At 41.1% G+C, this 12,107-nt stretch overlaps 1 protein-coding gene across 1 annotated transcript in view; it reads right to left on the reverse strand.

Moving 5' to 3' along the window:
• The window catches only part of DYRK1A (dual specificity tyrosine phosphorylation regulated kinase 1A), an 84,514-nt gene that overhangs the window by 25,106 nt on the left and 47,301 nt on the right, over positions 1–12,107 (reverse strand). The window lies entirely within an intron of this gene.

Here is a 12,107-nt window from a genome sequence, read left to right on the forward strand (position 1 = left end):
GAATTTGACAAGGGTTATTTTCAAACATATGAAACTTGAGTGTGGATACCCAAGAAAGACAAGAAAGCATCCAGGTTCTGTCTTTTAAGGTTGTTAACAGCAACTTTTTGAACTGATGATACCAAAGGAACAACTTGTGCCCAACTTCATCTGCTCATCTTCTTTGGTCAGTGGCTATGGTTTCCTGTGAATAGTTTGCTCATTAACCTACATTTTGAACTTCCAACGCACACCGTGCTTCATCTCAGCTTACTGACTCCAACTGTTGAGTTTCACGGAGCTACAGTTAGCAAGTATGCAACCTCAATTAATGCCTTTTGGGAAGGTGAAATCAGACTGCAAGAAGCAAATGTAAAGCAAGAGACAAACAAAATGCCTGGTGTCAAGTTGCAGGAGAAAAGCAAACTGCATGGCCAAAGTATTATGTTCCGTAGCATACTTAAAAATGCCAGATCCCACAGGCATAGAAACTGCCTCCAACTGGGATGGATCCAACATCTCTCAATTGTTATTTCAGATATGTCAGATGGCATTTACTTGATTCATAGTCATCTTGTATTTTTACTGCTCTCTAACAGCAGAAGACAAAATGCAAGTACGATTTCATCTTCTTCGTTAATGAAAGTTTAGCATGTTCCACAGAACACCTATCCTTTTGCTTTTTGCTGTCTAAATAGATGTCGTGCTGGCACAACATAAGAGAGAGTACGATGAGACAAGCAGTCAGGCATACTGAAACCACTAGTGCCACTGAAAGAATACAAGTGGAAATTCAATCTAAAATCTAAAGCATGATTATTGGTAAGGATTAAATTTAGAAGCAAGATGTGAGACAAGCAAACTCCTTAACCAGCAAGGGAAACCTCCATTGCATTTACAATCAAAAAATCTGCAAGAAAATATATTCAGCACAAAACAGTTGATGAACATCTCACATCAATTTGACTTCCTTAAAAATAACTGACTGTTCAGTTTGCCACTTGTTAAGAAAAAAATAAAATGATGAAAATGATAGCACGTCATTGACTTGGCAACTAATAGGGAAGTCAAAGAACTACATGGGATGAAATCAAACATCGTATTAAATTAAGATCATTTTTCTCATGCAAGCTTCACAGTGTTCAACAAGGCCACACTCAAGGTCCTGCACCTGAATTAGGATCATCCCAAGCACAAACACAAGCGAGCAAATTAATGGATTTAAAGCAGCCCTAGGGAGAAGGATTTGGGGGGTGTTGGTTGATGACAAGCTCAACATGACCCAGCAGTGTGTGACTGCAGCCAAGAAAGCCAATTGTATCCTGGGCTGCATCAAAAACACAGCTAGCAGGTTTACTAAGGTGACTGTCCTCCTCTACACCACCTGCATGACACCCCAGCTAGGGTGCTGCAGCAAGCAAATGTTTTATTTTTCTCTTTTACCACTGGCCAGTTCCACAATAGCACACTAGGTACCTAGCAAACTAGATAACTAAAATTTTATTTTAAAATATCTGCATTTGCACATACCCCCAAAAAGCAAAAATTCATGTGTACATACAAAAAAAAAAAAAAAAAATAAAAACAAAAAACCCAACAGCATGGAGTTCTAATTTATATTCTGAATCCACAGTATCTTCTGGCACACACGAAAGATCACATCATTCAGAGAATACACTGAAGAACACACTGGACACAGCTTTTTGTTTTCTTTTTTGGTGTTTTTTTGTTTTGTTTTAAAAGGAAAGAGGAGAAAAGTATAGTTATCCCTCAAAAGAACGCTAATTTTATACCAGCTTTAAGCTTTCCATGTAGGCACATCCTTTCCCCTCCTGATTCCACTAGCGTGATGATACAGCTTTAGCTTTCTGCATCTTCCAAACTGAAGACACTCAGATGGATCAACTCTGTTAATTCAAAAGCAGCATCCCAGAAAGAAGAATTTCATGATTTACGAAAAGGTGATTGGACTGTAAATTCACAAAGAAAGTTTCTCAAAGAAACAGTCTGACAATGTACTCATTCAATTTAACTTTTCTTTTTCGGACATTCAATGTCTAACAAGCAGTTACCTATTTGCTTGGTGATAAGCTATACATGAACAATGATGTCAGCATATCCCAATCAAAAAGTTTCTTGTTGCAAACAATTTTATAAGTCACTGTCCTTTGTTAGAAACTTAAATCAGTTCTACAGAGCAACACCTAAAACGTGAGAGCTTGTCTACAGTCCGATGACTGGAAGTCTGGTAGACAAGTAGACAAGTAGAAATTGGCTAGTTAGTACAGTGTGTTCTTATGCCAAAGAGAGAGGCATTTTAATAGTCCCTGTCAATATGATGGTATATAACCATTAAAAATCCTGCAATAAGCAAGAATCATTTGGGTCAAAAGTTTAAGAACTGTAATTACTGGCTCTAAAAGATCAGTAGCCAAGTAATTTCTACCTTTACTTGCAATTTTAATCAGCAAAAAGCAAGTATGTTCAGGATACGACCCTTGATGAAAACACCTGACCTCAACAGATTTCAGACTTTGTTCCACGATAATTGCAATCTTTCCACAGGACAACAAAGCCCAAGAGAATCTCACAACATAATATAATGAGCCAAGAAGCAGCTAGCAACATCAGGAAGAAGTGAAGAATAAGGCTGGAATCAGAATGTTGACATCTCTATTGTTAAGCTGACTTGCCACTCAAAGAAGTAGGGGCCTCTGTGTGCAGATGAGTTTCAAAAAACTTATGATGGCCAAACTTCTGGAGCTCTAGACATTTACAAAATCAACCAATCTAGTAACATCATGAGGGTACTAGATTCCAAAGGAGCTCATACACATCATACATATACTACAGGATACAAATAGGTAAAGAACAAGTTATAGAACATCAGTTTTCCTTTCCAGCCCTATCCTGAAATGGTTACACTTCAGTATGCAACTTGCAAAGGAAACAAAGTGACAAGAAAGTAAAAAAAGCATGCCAAAATCTCTAAGTAATGAAATACTTCAAAGGAAGACACTGCAGATTTGCAGTGGGTAGAACCACCTTAAGAATGGGATTTAACTAATGTGTTAGGTCAGAGAATGGCAAAAAAATACACAGTTGATAATTTGGTTGCCTATGACAAGACTAGATCAGCACTTGTTGTGACAGTAGGTTCCAACTAGAGAATGCATCCCTCATTTCAAGGCCAGGTTGGATGGGGCCCTGGGCAGCCTGGTCTAGTATCAAATGTGGAGGCTGGTGGCCATGCCTGTAGCAGGGGGGTTGGAGCTTCATGATCCTCAAGGTCCCTTCCAATCCAAGCCATTCTATGATTCAATGAATCATTTCAGCCTGCAGTGCATATCACCTACAGTTACGAATGTAACAGCTCTTCAAAGTGAAGCTATTCTGAATGTTCTACTTCATATTGATGTTCCATATCCCATAACATAAGGTAAATGTAAATAATGAGAGTAACTTTTTATCTGCTGTAAATTTACTGTCTCCTGAAAGTAAAAAGTGACAGAAGTGAGCATCAAAAAAATGCAAAGCCACTGTACAAGCAAATAACTGTAATGATAACCAGAAAAAAAAAAGTTAAAAGGGGAAAGACAGCATAAATGTGATTATAGAAAAAAACTTAAATTATAACCTCAAATGAGGTTTATAACTCAGAACTATCTGAAAACACAGATGTTGCAGAATTGACTGGTCTGTCACATGGAAGAAGGTAAATCTCATTTCTTCATAGAAGTACTTGAGCATACTGGAAAGGGAATAAGTTCAAGAATATATTTCTTTATTTAGAGAGGAAGAAAAATAATTCCTTTGTACAAAATGGTTCATTTCAAATGACTTTTCCAATTATCAAATAAATTAGTAACTCAAAATAGAAAAACATTTGAGAGGGTAATTATTAAATACATGAACTACAACTGATTAGAATAGGAGAAAAATTGATACCATTTTATACATTAAAAAAAAAAAAAATTCAATAGTTTCAAAATTAAATCATCTACCTCACCTACAGATCTGTTCTTATCATTTTGACGTCTACGTAACTCACTTCCATGTTACCTCCTCTTCAAAAACGTGTAACACATCCAAGTGGTGTGCTGTAATACTGGTATTGTCCTTTTAAAATAAAACAATGCTCAAACATCCGCCAATTGACTGCTAAGAGTTGCAAGAGGCTCTGTGTGCCACCCGAGAGTGCAACACTGTCTCTGAAACTACACCAAGTATTTATGTAGTACACATAGTTCAGTAAGCACTGACTTTTAAATCAATTTTTAAAAAAAGTTGTATATGTTGTTCTTTTAACTTTAGTGTCTAAAAACATGAAAACTTCAACCAAAGTTTTCCCTACGGTTGGGTCACTGTAAGGTCTATTCTCTAGACAGACTGTCCAATATCTAACAGATCTGGAAGTCATGAAGGAGCCTTTTCTATGGTCACTACTTGGGCTACACACAGAATGTATCATGCATACTTTCTGTCTTTAAAAAAAGCCCGGAGATTATATATCAAATTCATACAGTAACAAAAAGCTATGCATAGTCACAGTGTTTCATGTTCCTTTTCCAAATGTGGAGTATGGTTAAATGTAAGCATGGAAGAAGTGCTACGTTTAATGCTGAAAACAATTACATTCTGGACTCCAAACATGTTCAAACTAAACCTCCAAAGATGTAAAATGCCAAATAAGCCTCACCAAAAAGGTCAAGAGAGCAATCCATGCATACAATCGGATTTGTTAGGTCTAGGAATAAGTTCATCTTTATCGAACGATTATTGTTCCCATGGGCTTTCATGAACACCTGTATCCTCCTCTGACAGGTGCTGTTAAATACATAGAGGCTGTCTGAACAACTAAGCTAACAGCTTATCAACAAATTATAGACATCCTGACACCCCAACCCAGGTGCAGTTACATCCTTACTCCAGCACATGTGGTGAAGAGAACAGAGCATTTCTCCCACAGGGAGAGGCTGAGAGAGCTGGGACTGTTCAGCCTGACCAAGAAAAAGCTCAGGAGGATCTCTTAAGAGTCTGCAAAACTCACCCTATTTCACTCTCTCTTCTCTGTTCTTCAGCATTTACCCCAGAAAGATCTTGACTGTCCTTTTACCTCCTCTACCTTCTGCCTCATCCTCCCTTTCCCTATCCTACCTCTACTGTCTACTATTTGGGTCATTTAGCAATGTGCTGAGATATTCCAACTCAGTGATAAGTTCACAGCTGAATGAGAACATGCTAGAAAACATGAGAGAATAAAAGTGTGAACTGTATCATTCACCACAATCAGTAGTCTCATTTCCACATTCTGAGTTCAAGAGCTTGTGGGTCTATACCACAGACCAAACGTGGCAGTTCTCAGTACTGCACACGGCTGGTTCACACTTCAAATCTGTTCATTTCCAATCTCTGCAGTGCCATCACAAGTTAAGGCCCCCATTCCCTCCCATTATTTTTCTCTGAGTGCCAAAAGAGCCATCAGTTTCCTCAAAGAGAATACTGTGTTAGTTGACAAACTGCACAACACTTTTTTTTTGGGGGAAAGAGGGGACAGGATGAGTGCAAAATTAATTTCATTGCAGAACTCTGTTCAATCTTGTTCTTTAAAATCCATGCTTGGAAAAGTTCTCTACTAATAATCATTACTACCTCAGCTATCATTCAATGCACCTTTTCGAAACAGGTCTGAAAAAGAGAGAAGACTGACCTGTGTACTTCTTTAACAGCCAACCACCTCTGAATGGTTATCCTAAAAGAGGCAGTGACAATTAGCAAGAGAGAAATCCCTGGATCTTGAGAACACCCTGTTCCAATGAACCCCCCCATTTAAGAAAAGTCAGACTACCTACGTCTGCCAAAGCACAATAAATGTCAAGCACTTGGGATTTTGTAGTCTGTATCAATCATTTTTAAGCAATAAGCAAATGCCAACCTGAACTCCAAGTGAACTACTGCTTTGCTGAAATGCTGTTTTGCCTATTGTCCTCATGCAGTACATTTAAAACGACCACATGAGGATTCGAGGGTACACAGATTTAACTCAGCTTGCTGTGGAATGAGGAAGGCTGTGAGAGAACCCAATGAACAAAGGAAAATTACCTGCAGCAGCAACTGCAGAACAAACAACTCCGTTATAAATATCCTTCCTCTGGAGGAGCTATATTATTGTGGAGGAATTATATTATTAAGAATGGCTCCTTCAGAAGCTATTCTACAATAACTATTCAGTCAACTTCCCTGTACAGAAATACTAAATGCTACCTTTGCTCAAAGCAAAATTAAGTCCTAAACTTAGAAGCAAGAACATTATTGAATCCTGTTCGCAATGCACCCAGGTCACAGAATTTTCTTGCTTGCACTCTTTCCTAATGGAGGGAGTAAGCTGCAGAGAAGACAAAGCATTTAGGAAGGGAAAAAAATTACTTCTGGGTGACATCTTTCCCAACAGTTTGCAGATCTTTGACATGACACGTCTGCCATGTGCCTGGATATTTGACAGAAGAAATGAGAAAGAAAAGCTAGGAGAAGCTTCATTAATTGTGAAAGTGTCATGTACGCCCCGGCTATCCTCTGCCCTAGATGACCTAAGGCAGGAGGTGGATTTGGGCAGGAATTACACGCAAACATTGCTGCTTTTGCACCTCTACTTCCATGGGACACCAACTCTACTCTGCTCTAGAAATGCTGTGGGGCTAACACCTGTGACTGAGAGAGATTGTGGTACACACCTCTACCCAACCAGCTCAGAAGTCTGGTACCATCAAACTAGGATTACATTCCCAATGCTCTCCATAATCCTCCCACAACAAGTGAAGAGAAGGGAATTTCTAAAACTCACAAATATAAAATTCTTTAAATGGAATACAACAGAGAAGCTTAGGAGTTAATCCACCGGCAACACTACAAATCTGCTTCATTACGTTGAGTAAACTGTTGGGAATTTTAGAACAAAGAAAGTGAAATTACTTTTTCATAGAAGGAGCCCAAGATCACCAAAATTCTCAGCTAAAATTTACAGGAAACATTAGCATGCTAACTCTAACCCCCAAAATCCTAAGCTCCACGAGAAATCTGCAATGTCTATTCTTGAGAAGTAGTGTGCCTAAAAGCACACATCTGAGAAAGTCTGCCACTCCAAAAGTATACGGTGAGAATGAAACCTGTATGTGCAGGCCTCCACAAAGCCCAGAAGCTTGCACCTAGGTATGCACTCAACTGAAGAAAATTGAAGAAGCTAGGAACAACAGAATACTTCCTCAGCGCCTCTATGTAAACCAATCATGGTACTATCTAGCTACACTAATAACCTATTTAGTTTAAAAGAGAGAATGAATGTAATGCTGACTGAATAGGTTGCCATACCACTAATTTTATTTTCATTGTATTTAATATAATATCACAGAATTATAAAATAGCTTGGGTTTGAAGGGAACTCAGCCCCAAACCATTGCCATGGGCACGGCTGCCACCCACCAAATCCTCACGGCTTCATCCAACCTGGCCTAAGACTGTGCCCCCAAATAGAGTTATTACTATCTGTAAATATATTCTACATAGCAGCCATTGGTTTTGTACCCATATAATTTTCTTTCTGCAGTATTCTTATGAGACTGATATTTATTTTATCTAAAGAAAAAAACAAGGAGAGGCAGGTTAAAGACAAAAAGGTTTCATGGCGTTAAATTTCTGATTTTATATAAATAGAAAGAATTCTATAAAGACCAGGAGCACACACTATAGGTAGATCTGCTTCACAGAGCTCTACAGAGGAGAAGCTTAATAGGAAGTTTCAAGAATTCAGGAAAAGTAAACCACGTAAGAGAGGTCTGAAAGATGTTCATTTCTGTTCACAAACAAAACTGAGCAAAAGGGGTACTTGTTTCATATTGGACTAAGAAGCACAGTTCTTTCTAACAATGGGACACTAACATGGAATTCCTCCACATACCAAATCACAGTTCCATTCAGAATCACTATCCTGTCTGACAGTTGTCAACAGCAGTCACCCAGGAGGACAGCAACAGGGCAAGCATATAGCAGTATGTGCCACGCATGTTCTTCTAGTCTCCAGTTCAGGAGTTACATAAAGCCAAATCCTTGTTATTAACATAATATACTTCACTCTTCTCCTCTATGGATTTATGATTTTTTTTTTTTTTTTTTTTTTGGCATTTCAGCATCTCTAGAACATCCCTTGGCAAAAGGCTCTGCAGCTTACTCAGAGCAACCCTTACTCATTAAGCAACATCTTCTTGTTGCTCGTTACAGACCTGCCATTTTCATCTGATGCTTCTGCTGAATAGTAAAAAAAGAATCATAGAATCACCAAGGTTGGAAAAGACCTAAAAGATCACCCAGTCCAACCGTTCACCTATTCCCAATAGCTCCTACTAAACCATGTCCCTCAACACAACATCCAGCCTTTCCTTGAACACCCCCAGGCTCGGAGACTCCACCACCTCCCTGGGCAGTCCATTCCAGTTTCCACCCTTTCTGAAACGTAATACTTCCTCATGTCCAGCCTGAATCTCCCCTGCCGTAGCTTGAAACCATTCCCTCTGGTCAGGAAAGCAATCTGCTTTCCTGCAAAGTGGCAATGATATGGACATGAGGAAATGAATGAGAGGCTTCAGTCCAGCCATTTTGTTTATTCTATTACTAGGGGTCTGGTTCATTACTTTTAAGCTCCCTTTAGACCGCATGCCTTCATGTGATCCTCAAAGATAGGATAATCTAGTATTTAGAGAAGAAAAATTCTCTATTGCATACCTGTATATACATGGGCATATTTTGTATTTAAGCTTTTTTTTTTTTTTTTTTAATAATATGTTCTCCAGAAGTTTTCCTACCACAATGCAACTCTGTCCAACACTTCATCATGAATGTTTAGTTTGAGAAACACAGGTCAAATTCAAGAAGTCTGGGCTGATGATTCAGCCCAATATGGCATTTTAATTGTGCCAAATGAAATACACAAATCAGAATACCTGAGCAATCAATACTTTATTAATTATTAATAAAAAAGACTAACATTTGCTTAAAAACTGGGAAAGATTTATTAAAAATCTTCAAAACAGCAAATATTCGTTTTTCAGAGGACAGATGTCGGTGAAAAAGAGCCAACCTTAATATTCTCATCTTTTTTGCCGTCCACAAACTTATGTTTAAAATTTCACACAATTATAACTGCAGCTGTACAGTTTATAAGTTTCTTAATTTAATGACAATCCCATCATTTACATAACATGGACATAAAGACAATGAAAAATGGATTAATTAGGTGAAAGGCCCACACCTATATATCAGTTCCCAGCATAACCCGTGAAAAGCAGACATGAATAAAAAAAACACCACTGACAAATTCAGTAAATAAAAAAGTGAAAGGGAGAATACCTCATAAGTTACAGTAACACAGCAACTTGGTGACAAAGTTTAAAACAACATGGTTGTACGAAGTCACTCCATTAAACACACTACAAAGGAACCCCTACACTTACATTCCATAAGCCCTCAAAAGCCAACTCCAAGTGCACACAAATTACATTATATCTTGGATATTTAGCTTCTTAAAGGCATTAGGAACCACCAAGTACAGCTGAAAAATTAAAACAAAACTCCACCGAAATAAAAACTGGATTTAATCACAGGTCACTCTGACAGCAAGCTCTGGTCTTCATGGCACATTGACTTGGAAAAGACTGCAGACTATTGCTCATCTAAAGCAACGCTCTCACACTCGTTCAGCCAACTCTAAGCACTGCATCACGAGAACGCTGCATGTTCTCTTGGTGTTTAAGAGCCAATCAATCAGAATTTATGAAAATCAAATACTTTTTGCGTGGGGATGTTTTCCATTAAATACATGGCACAAAGAAAAAAAAAATGTCGTCAAGTTGTACCACTTCTGGCAACATTCCCATTGCAGCTGAACTCAAGGGCGACCAGATCTGCTGACAACAGGGATATGTCACAAATACGCCAGCAAGAGTAATTTCCTCCATTACTGCTAAGTGCTAGGTGGTACCAAGCCTCATATATGTATTAATATCTGTGAGGGGAAGACAGAAAACAACAACAACAAAAAAGGATGCGGAATGTATGCAGATAGATTTACTCCATTCAGTAACGCGCTGGCAGGAGGGATGTGAGCATCTGTGTGCAGAAAGGCTGCGGCTTGCCCAGATGAGGAACCCTGAGAGAGGGTTCACCCTGGGAAGAGCAGGACTGAAGGCAAGCTAACCCGGGGTCAAACGGGAGAAGGGCAGATTTGGAAAGCTGACTTCAACAACAACAAAATGCTTTAAAATTAGATTTCCTCACGCTCTTAGGCAGGAATGACATGGAGACCAAAGAAACCCAGACTCCGCAGTTACAGCTGAGGGGACTTTTTTGCGAGGAAAAGAAAAAAAGATAACGTGAACACACCGTTTTTTTAAAGGCAAGTGTGTATTCCAGAAATAGCTGGTTCTATATTCCCACCATCCACAGATACGTATCTCGGGAACAGGGGTTACAGGGCGCCGGCGCTAAGCTGCCCGACGGACGTTCCCCGAGCCAGCTGCCTGCACAGACGCGGCTATCGCGATGTCAGGCGCTTTAATTGAAGAGGGAGAAAGAGAGAGAAAGAAGTGGGAACGCGCAGTGACGGCACTCTTCCATCCGCACAGCACTGGCGGTGAAGATTTATTTTCCATTAGCCGGCGCTGGTACATACCCACTGCACAGCACGTGCCCACGCACAGGTGCACACCGGGACACACGGACACACGGACACACACAGCGCTGAACGCCCCGTTCCCGCCCTCAGCCCCGCTCCCGCCCGTTGCACAATGCAGAGAGCGGAGCGCAGAAACCGCCGGAACCCCAGCAACAGCGGGCAATTAGCATAGCCTACCACGGCGGCGCCGCCAGCTGATTGGAAGAGGCGGCCGGCATGCTGGCCAATCAGGCGGGGCTATGCAAATCGCATCCCGCAGTTGCCAGGGCAGAGCTGCCGGCTATTGTCCAATCCGAAAACAAGCAATAAACAAGCCACGAAATTGAGCTTTGTCACATTTTCAAGTTGCTGTTAACACTTTCAAGTTTAAAGCGAAATTTGCTGCGTCTAGCGGGGATTACAGGCATGTTCTACATTTCAACCCCGCAGCAAGGGCAGGGCCGCGCAGTCACGATACGCGGGGATTAGGGCTCAGCGCTGCGGGCGGGATTCGAACTTGCGGCGTCACGGCGGCCCGGCCTGGGGGCGCCTCTCATGGCCGGGGGGGTCGGGGGGGTCACGCAGGCAGCGCTCGGGAGCTCCCGAGTGCGAGATTCCCTCTTAAAAAAGGCTTCAGGGGACTTTTCACTGTGACACCTGGAATAGAGGGGGGAAGTTCCCTTTCGGTGTGCAGTCAGATCCCCTGATACAATGATAAGGCTGATAAGCTGCGTCGGCTGGCGCGGGCTGCTTCCTTTCTGTTTGCGTTTTAGGAGGAAAAAGACTAAAGACAGAATCTCCTTTAACTGTTCACCCCGCTGACGGATCTTAAATAAATGAGTTGCAGCTCATTTGACTAAACAGAACCACCAGGTTAAGACTGCACGTAGGAAATGTGTGTCACAAGGAGAACAAGCCCATTTCTTCCCCCAGTTACAAAAACTAGGAGAATAGGAGAGACAATTGTGAGAAGTCTGAGAGAATACCTGCAGTTCTGCGTCTGCATACAGCAGCAGATACACACAGACCAACCATCACACGCCCTGACCACCAGCACCCCTCAGCTGGCTTTCCGCACACACGCACACAGATAGATGCAGTCAGAGAAGTGCCACCGCTCAGCGCGCTCAAAATGAGGCGTCCAGCGCAATGACCGACCCACGTATCCCTGCGGTCACCGCCTCGGAGGGGGAAGGCAACTGCACAGCCCGGCTCTACCGCCTGCTACACACACCAGCCTCTCTCAAAGCCACCCAAGGACAGTGACACCATTCCTCCCAGCCACCAACCCAGGGCACCACCGAAGGGTGGAGGGCTCCCTATTTCTTTGTCAGTCACTCAGACGTGCAAAATTTGGCAGCTATGAACCACAGAATCTACTTTTTTTTTTTTTAAGTGTTGAAAACATAGATTCCAGAGACTGAGCCTG

This window comes from Lagopus leucura, unplaced genomic scaffold, assembly GCF_019238085.1.
Source record: "Lagopus leucura isolate 7727_CA_CO unplaced genomic scaffold, USGS_WTPT01 Super-Scaffold_100001, whole genome shotgun sequence".
Lineage (NCBI taxonomy): Eukaryota > Metazoa > Chordata > Aves > Galliformes > Phasianidae > Lagopus > Lagopus leucura.